This window comes from Pseudorca crassidens, chromosome 17, assembly GCF_039906515.1.
Source record: "Pseudorca crassidens isolate mPseCra1 chromosome 17, mPseCra1.hap1, whole genome shotgun sequence".
NCBI lineage: Eukaryota > Metazoa > Chordata > Mammalia > Artiodactyla > Delphinidae > Pseudorca > Pseudorca crassidens.
The window spans coordinates 17347156-17356989 of NC_090312.1; positions in this window are offsets into that span (position 1 = coordinate 17347156).

Sequence of the window (9834 nt, forward strand, 5' to 3'; positions counted from 1 at the left end):
ATATCCTGGTTTTGGGGCGCAGTGACTAATCAGTGTGACACAGACTTGCGGGGGGGGGGGGGGCTCCAGGTGGCTAATCTTTAGCAGGTGTGTTTGCTACCAGAGGGCAACATCTTTCTCAGAAAGAGTCAGAAAAGCTCCGGAACATCAGGAAAATAGATGTGATGCAGTTATCACCCGATGGAGAAATCCTACACTTTCACTGTCCAAGATAGAAACCACTAGCTACATGTAGCTAGTGACATTTAAATGATGAAAATAACATAAAATTAAAAATTCAGTTCCTTGGACCCCCTGGCCACATTTCAAGCACTCCATAGTCACATATGGCCTATTGGACGGCATGGCTATGGGACCTTTCTGTCACTTGGAATGTTCTGTTGGGCAGCTGGGACCAGATTGAAATAGGTAAGAATGTTGGGGGGATGAGACAGAACTAAGTGGGAATCCTAGCTCTGCTCCCGTTTAGCTGGGTGGCCATGACAAACGACATAATCTCCCTCTCTCTTAATACATTCTTCTATGAAATGAAGAAGATACTAAGCTTTGTGCATAGGGTTTCAGTGAGCCATCTGCACTTAGCACGATGTTTCCCTCTTCTGAGAGGCCTCCCCAGCCACCCTACCAAGTGTGGCCACCCCTTCTGCGATTCTTGTTTGTACCATGAGGACAGCAGAACACGCCACCCCAACATAGGCCACTGTGTTGATTATTTTGCATTGTAGGCACTTGGAAAACAGCAAATGCAGGGAGAGGTTTCTCTGTGCTCTTCGAATCTGCCTAAAGATGGTTCCTCCCCAAAGGAAGTCAGTTGTCACAAATCTCCTTCCCAGGGGGTTCGTCAGCCAGGGAAGATGGACTCATCATAGGAGAGGAAGCTAGAAGTAGACTCCTCAGCAGGCAAACTTCGTCACAAACTGTCACAACTCTCATCTGTTCTTCTAAGTTCCTGTTCATCTTTCCTAAAAGTCATTTACTCTCCCCTAAGGGGCCGGTGTTTTTCCTCCCCTTTCCCTACTGAGATGGTATTTAAGTCTGAATTCTAAGTCACCTCTGGGAGGTAGTCGTTTTCCCTGGGAATCTCCCAGGCATACACGAGGAACACATATCTGTCTTTTATTTCAGGGATTTCCATTAAGAACTCAAAAGGTTAGAAGGAAAATTATTCTTTCTCCCCTACACCATCCTATCATTTTCTTCACAGCATTTATCATTATCTGAAATGATGGAGCCCTATCTCTCTTTTTTTTCCTCTCTCTCATCTATCCGTCCATCTCCTATTTTATTGTCTTTTCTCACCATCCCCCAATATGAAAATACACTGTATGGTTTTCATCAAACACCAACCACTTCTCTGATTTCTTTGATGCCTGGATGTCCGACAGTTTAATTCAGTTCTGACACTAACTACCTAGAGTAGGTGCAGACCCCACAAGTTAAGGGCTCAGTCCCATGAAACTGCTCCCTTTTCAGATGCCAGCTGCAAGTGGGGTGCCCGGGCTACCCACATTTCTGCCCAGCCAACTACAAATTTTGGAGTCCCCATGACCCCCTCCTCAGGTTTGGTAATTCACGAGAATGACTCATAGAGCTCAGGAATGTGCTTTACTCACCACTACTAGCTTATTCTAAAGGATACGACTCAAGAACAGCCACATGGAAGAGATGCCTAGGGCATGCCAGCATCTCGATGTGTTCACCAAACTGGAAGCTCCCTTGGCCTCATTGTAACAGAGTTTTAATCAAAGCTTAATTATCTAGGCACAATTGATTGTATTATTGGCCTTTCTTGATTGAACTCAATTTCCAGTCCCTTGCCCCTCCCCGGAGACTGGGGGCTTGGGGGTGACAGTTCTAACCCTCTAATCATGTGGTTGTTTTTTTCTGGTGACCAGACCCCATCCTGAACCTATCCGGGCCCCCCTCCGTGAGCTACCTGCTTAGCATAAACTCACGTATGGTCAAAAGGGGCTCATTACGAATAAGAAAAGATGCTTCTGTCACTTTGGAAATTCCAAGAGTTTTAGAAACTCTGTGCCAGGCACCAGGGACAAAGACCAAATATATATATTTTTATTATAACCCACTCACACACACATATACACACACCAAAACGTAAGTGTCATAAGCAGGGAGACCTTCTCGGTCCGCATTATGTATACAGTCCCTAGGACGGTACCTAGCACATAGAAGGTGATAAATAAGTATTTGCTAAATTAGTGGATAGCCAGCTGTCAATTATCTGATTGAGGGACAGTGTAATCTAGTCATTAATGATCATAATAGTAATGCAAATAATAATAATTACAGCAATAGCCGCTACCGTTTATTGAGGATTTTCTATGTGCCAGGCACTTATTAAATACATGATCACGTTTAACCCGCATCGCAATCCTATGAAACAAGTCATACTTGAAATTGAGTCATACTTGATGTCTAAAAACTTGCATAAGTGGTAGAGCCATGATTCAAATTGATACCTAGACTTTTGATAATTTTAGCTCATTGATACATATTAGAAGAAAATGTTTTTCTCTGGTCAGGGGATTTTTTTGTTTTCCTTATGGAGTAGAACTTACAGCAGAGTTCAGAAAACATTCTCCACCTTGGGCTCAGTTCCCTCTAACCTCCTAATGTTAGAACTTGTTGTTTTAACCTGCAATTAGGCTCATGGAATAAAAACTAGGCTTTTGTTTATATGTCTTGTTTCTGCCTAAACAGGTCAGTGGATCAGGACATAATCAGCATATAAGTTATTTATATGACTCCCCAAACTGTCTCTAGCTCTGGGCTCTGAAAATCTTCCAAATTTCTTTGTTTGTTGGGGCCAGAGCAGGTCTGAGGACTTCTGGGAGACAGGTTTTGCCAGAGACAGCTTGTTCTTTCCCAAACCCCTTGGGCTGTGCAGTCTCTGCGTGGAGAAGCATTGGGGTCTGGTGGGAAGGACTTTCACGACACATTTCCTTGGATGGGTGGGTTAGGGAGCTAGAGAGGAGATAAAAACATCTATAGTGATGAGGAAAACCTTTTCATAATGCAGTCAAGGGTATGAAAACCAGTGTTGGTTTTGCCTTTTGCTCAAAAGCAAAGATAAAAATTACTTCTTTTCCAAAGAAAATTTTTATGGTTTAACTTTTTCCTTATAAATAATAAAATAAAACATCTTAGTTGGGGATTGCTATGTGCCAGGTACCGTTCAAAATGCTTTAAACATATTAATTAAATCTTAACAGCACTATGAAGTAGTTACTCTTGTTCCCATTTCACAGATGGAAGAATAGGCACAGAGAAATTACATAACAATTCCTGTCACTTTTAATGATCAGTCACCTTTCAACATAACATTTGCATTTATTTTCTAATTTGTTTGTAAGTCACCAGGGCAGGTAATAGCTTCTCTTGTTTTTCCTCTCTTTATTATGACTTGACTCTCAAATCAATCTGATTGATTTCTTCCTAGAGGTGATATTGGCATTTGGGGCTGGACTATTTTTCACTTCTTAGGATGGTCCAATGAAGGGGGCCAGAATATGCCACCTCTTTGGTATATGAATTGTTTTGAGCTAAAGGCCATTGAGAATAAGCAGATATAGGAAAAGCTGTTTATCTCCCCCTAACTGCCTAAATATAGAGTATAAATTTCCTCTTGGGAAAGAAAATTTACATTCATAAAGAAAATTTCTATTTGTAAGTTATCTCCATGTTAGGAAGAGAGCTAGGCCCTGAAGACATCTCATCACCTGAGAGACTCTTACCTGCATAGCGTGGCCAACAAACACAGGAAAGATGCTCAACATCACTAATCATTAGAGAAATGCAAATCAAAACCACAATGAGGTATCACCTCACACCAGTCAGAATGGCCATCATCAAAAAATCTACAAAAAATAAATGCTGGAGAGGGTGTGGAGAAAAGGGAACCCTCCTGCACTGTTAGTGGGAATGTAAATTGGTACAGCCACTGTGGAGAACAGTATGGAGGTTCCTTAAAAAACTAAAAATAGAACTACCCTGTGACCCAGCAATCTCACTACTGGGCATATACCCGGAGAAAACCATAATTCAAAAAGAGTCATGTACCACAATGTTCATTGCAGCTCTATTTACAATAGCCAGGACATGGAAGCAACCAAAGTGTCCATCGACAGACTAATGGATAAAGAAGATGTGGTTCATATATACGATGGACTATTATTCAGCCATCAGACAACCCTTGTTTACCATACATTTCCTCCCCTCATCTTTCTATAACTTGCTTCGTGCTCCCAGAAACCCCAAACCCCTTTTCCTTTCTTTAGCCTAAGATCGTAAAAAGCCTCAATCATCTGGCAGCCTCCTTGAGCCCCATTTTCCTTTGTGAACTCTTGTATATATCGATACATAGGTAATTAAACTTTTTTCTCATTAGCCTGTCTTTTTTCAGCTTGATTTGTGGGCCCCAGCCATTGAACCTAAGAGGGTAGAAGGAAAAAAAAGACTTTTTTCTCCCGTACACCACACCTGTAGGACATTTAGAGTTCTTGGCTAGCACCACCCTGCATGCCAATAGTACATTTCTCCTGGTTATTAATAACAACTGTTCCCCCCTCCTACAGATCTAAAAACCCCCCAGCGGGGTGATTCCACCTCTGGTTGAGAACCACTGAGGCATTTTCTGTGCACTTACTTTCTAGACATGCCCTTTAGTTATTTTTAAGCATTGTAAATTGTCAGGGTTTTTTGTTTTTATGTTTGTGTGTTTTTTAAAACAAATTTTTCTTGCCTTTTATTTTCATTGTGAACTTTTTATCATGGCAAATTTCAACCACATAAAAAGTAGACATAATGAATCCTTATGTGCCTACCATCCAGGTTTAACAATTGTTAACTTATGGCCAATCTTGGTTCTCCTTTACCCCAATCACTTTCCCCATGACTGTATTATTCTGAAGCAAATCTCTGATGTCATATCACTCCATCCATCAATATTTCAGTAAATATCTCTAAAAGATGTCCCTCTTTTAAAAACTATAACAAAAATGCCATTAGCATACTGAAGAAATAGCACTGATTCCTTAAGTTCCTATATCTAAATTCAAATGAGATATCCTCAGTTTTCACATTTATAATTTTTATGTAAATACCATACATTTTAAAGTTCATTTGAATTCGTATCCAAATAAGGCTCACATACTGTACTTGATTAGAGTAAATATTCTGTGTCTTTTTTAAACTGTAGGTTCCTGATCCATCTGTGTCTCCATCTCTCAGAATTCATTTGTTGAAGGAACTGGGTCATTTCTTCTGTGGACTTTCCTATAGGCTGACTCTGGCTGATTACATCCACATGGTGCAATTTAACATGCTTCTGCGTTCTCTGTTCTTCCTATAAACTGGTATTTGGATCTAGAGGCTCGGTCAGAATCAAGTTTCATTTCTTTATGTTTTTTACAGAAATATTTCATAGGGGGTATTGTTCTTTCTAAACGTGTGCAATGCATGGTTTTCTCTCCTTTTATTTTGGACCTCAGTTACCTTTGAATCTCATTATCCTCAATTCATTAGGAGTTGCAACATGACGATATTCCAGTGCTCAATAATTTCTTCTACATTAGTTATTTTTAAGTACTGTAAATTGTAATTGTTAGGGTGGGCCTCCTTGCAGCTCCCTCTTTGGCAGGCGTAGGTTATACTCATCATTGTGTCACATCTGAAAAATCCTTTCTCCTTGAATCTAGATCCTAGAGCCTCTGTTGTCAGCCTCAGCCTCAGGGACTAGGTTCCATGGAGAACTGAAAAATCTTTACAACTAGGGTCAGTTTACTACTGTTCAAAGATAAACTGAGGTATATTAAAATTGCTGAGTTTATTTGAGCAATAATCAATTAGAATCGTTCAGTGCCAAACTCAAAGTGGTCAGGAGCCCTTCACCGACAGGAACTATGGGAAAGACTTGTAGAAAAAAGGTGGAAGCAAAGCAAGAAGCTTATTTGATTGGTTATATCTTAAGCAATTGTATTATTTTGGAAAAGCCTAGTTGGCTGTTTGCAATTGTTTGTCCTTAGATTTTGATTTCTTAACCTTGAGGAATTTACAGGCTTAGATTTTGGTTTGCTTTCGAGGGTTTCTAAGGCGTTAGAGAACCATTTCAGTCTAATGGCCTCCGTGTTTAATTAATTTAACACCACCATTATGCACAAGGCTCACAAATATGTCAACTTTTTTTGAAATCAGAAGAAAAAATGGACATAATCCGACTGGGGTTCTATTTGTCTTTATAAAAATGCAGTCAGAAAATATAATTTTAAATATTTTTTTTATAGAGGAAGGAATCATGAGTGGAGGAACTAAACCTTGGCCTTGTGAGTCACTGGACTGGTGGCCGCATAATCACTAGATAGGTCATGGTATCATGAATAGAATGGAAATATTCAGTTCGGTTGGCTTTTGCCAAGATAGTCCAAATTCAATGTGTTGGTTTGGAATTCAATGCATGATGAGTTTCTTATAGTTTTTAAAAGTACCATGCTATTTAATGAAATAGTTTTACGTACTGGGAAAAAGTATCTTTGCGACCCCATTTGGAGGTCCTTAAGCCAAGTCCATCCTTACCAAGAACACATGTCAGCTAGTCATTAAAACAAGGTGCAAAAGCCAGATGGTGTCTGAGATCATCTTTCATGTCAGGGTCTCAACACCCTTCTTACCCTTTCTCCTCTGACCACTTATGCTCAGAACTACTAAATCCCCTCTTTTGTTCCAAACTTTGACTCCATACTTACTTTCAATTTCTACTTCTGGTCTTTAATAGAATTTTCACTATTCCTGATTATATTTAATATTTGGACTTTGCAGTCCATGTTTGAGTTCTGGCTTAGCTCATTTCTCTGCTCTTGCAACCATCATGTCACAAATGAGTGCTTCCCACTCTGAGACTCAGGCTCTGGACATCACCCTGACCTTGGCCTTTGAATTGGGCTCTCCTCTTTTTGGACTATAGATCCCTAAAGGAGCCCCATGGATGCTCCAAGCCTTTATCTAAGTTGAGCCAGTACAGGCTTTCGGTGCTCTTGAGTGCAGGCTGATTAATTGCCTTTGTTAAAGAAGAGAGAGCCTGTGGCTCACAACAGCATCCCACTAGGAATTTTTTTTTCGACAAACACTTTGACCAGAGTTTTATAAATTGTAGAAAAAAATATATTATGATGATACATTTGCACATTGGTTTCCTGAAAATAGATTGTTTTGATTTATCATCCTTCTACAAAATGTGTGTTTACATTGACATTTATGGTTACAGTCTTGAGACACAGCCAAACCACAAGTCTAGATTTGGAGTAATGAGCATGGGGCTGCAAAGATGGGTCATCCTAATGGGAGAGTAAATCAAACACTGATGCGGTGGCCGGTTGACTTGCACTCAATGAATGAGAAAAGTAACAAGGTGTAGGTTGTTTTTCCTAAGGTTGATATAAACCTTTTCTTTTCCCCTTAAATTTGATTCTTTTGGATACCAGCCCAGCTTAAACTGTTGTTAGGGACTCTCTGAGCCAGTGATTCTTAGCTCTGCACTTCATTCTTCATCTTCGGGACATACTTAACGCTTAAAGTCACAGGATTATAGAATCGTACACGTGACCTGCAGAGTAACTGGAGATTGTTCATAAGCGGGTAAGCAGGGTTCTCATCTAAGTTTCATAGATTCTTTTGGGGAGACCATAGATTATCTTTGGAGAGTCTACAGAACTCTTAATATTCTATGTAAAACTAATATAAATGTGTACTTTTGTCCTGGAGAGAGAGCACAGTTATGTGCTTTTTCGTCAGATTCTCAGAGTGGCCTGTAGTGCCCCAAGTCTTTGGAACAATTAGGATAAGACACAGAGACAGGTAGTACCAGCTCAGGGATTGAAGCCATAGGCTGAAGCCACATGGCCTCTCTGCCAGGCATCAGGTCTGCAGATTCCTACTCAACAGGGGCTTTCTTACTTATTTTTGTTACCCTCTACTTTCTAGCGCAGTGGCTAGCCCTAGGACTTTGTCACTGTAGGATGCATCAGCAAATTAATAGACATCTTTGCAGAAGGAAAAAAAAGTATACACTGTGTATATTTAATGTAAGGTCACTTCAATTTAAAAAATGTGAAAAAATGTTGGTCTCAGAATTGAGAAAATATGTAGCATAAGCTTAATTATTCCTTGTCGAATGGATGAATGAATCCATGGTAATCAGTATGAATAATCATAATTACAGCTATCATTTATTAAGTATTTATTATGTGCCGGGCGCTTCACCAAGCTCCCTAAATGCATTGTCTCATTATGTGGGATTTCAACACAGTGCAGCAAGTATTAGTATCTCAGTTTGACAAATGAGGAAATGGAGGTTTAGGAGAAGAAAGAAATTTTAAAAGATCTTAGTAAGAGGCAGAACAGAATTCGAACTTGGGGTTGTTCGAATATGTCTCATTCTTTATAGCTTGGGAGGTAAAGCCATATTACAACTTGTCTATAAACGGATCTCCATGTTTCTCCCTGCCCCCAGTCAAAAACAGAATTTTTGATATTGGTCTTGGTGATGCCTTGGTTTCTTTCATACACTTCCCACTACCCCACATTGGGTCAGTCATGGCAGTGATTAGAACTTTTAGCTGTAAAAATGGCTACAGGTCTGATAAATACAATCAAAGAGAAGTGTAGCTAAAGGTGTTTTCTAAGGAGAAGGGTAGTGGTTGCCTTGTAAAAAGATCAGAGAAAACCTCTATGAGGAATATGAATTAGCTTCTATCACAAATTGTTATGTGTGTGACTGTACGTGTGTAAACATATCTATTTACTTCACAATATACAAATGGGCACATTGGCAGTAGGCATAGATTGTCCTTCCAAATATCTTGGATCCAGAAAAAGAAAAAGCCTGGCACACAATTGCTAATACTTTTTTTTTTGATGGCTGGAAGCAGAGTGATGGTCTTGTAATTTGAGGAAGAAACTGGGACACGAACTTTTACCGCTATAGGCAAAAATTATTCCAGAAATAGCAGAAGCATTTTAGGATATAATCTGAGAGTGTGGAAGAAATCAAAGGACAATCACCATCCAAATATATGGCCATTCACCATTCTCTGGTATTTTCTGTAAGAGAGTAGGAGATAGGTTCATAGGTTCATAACCATTTGAGGTCACTCCAGTTTTAGTAAATTTCAACCCAACTCTTGATAAATATAAGCACTTTTAGTGTCAGGACTCTGAAACCTTAAATCTTGCTTTGCACTTACAGGAATCTCTAAATCTCAGTTACGATGGCAATGTACAGTAGAATTCCTTGGTGGATCTATAGATTTTTCCAGGGTAATTCAGATTCTATTTCCTTAGGTTATTATATTCACTCCATTCAGACTGACACATCACGTGAATCTAATGTTCAGCATAGTTTTGGACCTTATGTTACTTCTTCCTGGGGAGTTGGCAAGAGGTCTGGTGAACATTAATTTTTAAATCCTGCAAAGAGATATTTAGTTTAATTGAAACCCCTTTGGAGCTCTCTCAAGTTGGAGTCATAAGTTCTTAGGAACAATAGTGGTAGCCTGTCAAAATATTTTAAAAAAAGACAGTGATTTTTCTTGGTTTACTTCAGAGGTTACCAAAAACTGCTGCAGCTATTTTAAACATATAATAGTTTAGAAAACATCTTTGGCTGTCTAAGGTAAAAAAGATTCTTTTTTTTTTTTTTCTTTTTTTTTTTTTGCGGTACGCGGGCCTCTCACTGTTGTGGCCTCTCCCGTCGCGGAGCACAGGCTCCGGACGCCCAGGCTCAGCGGCCATGGCTCACGGGCCCAGCCGCTCTGGGGCATG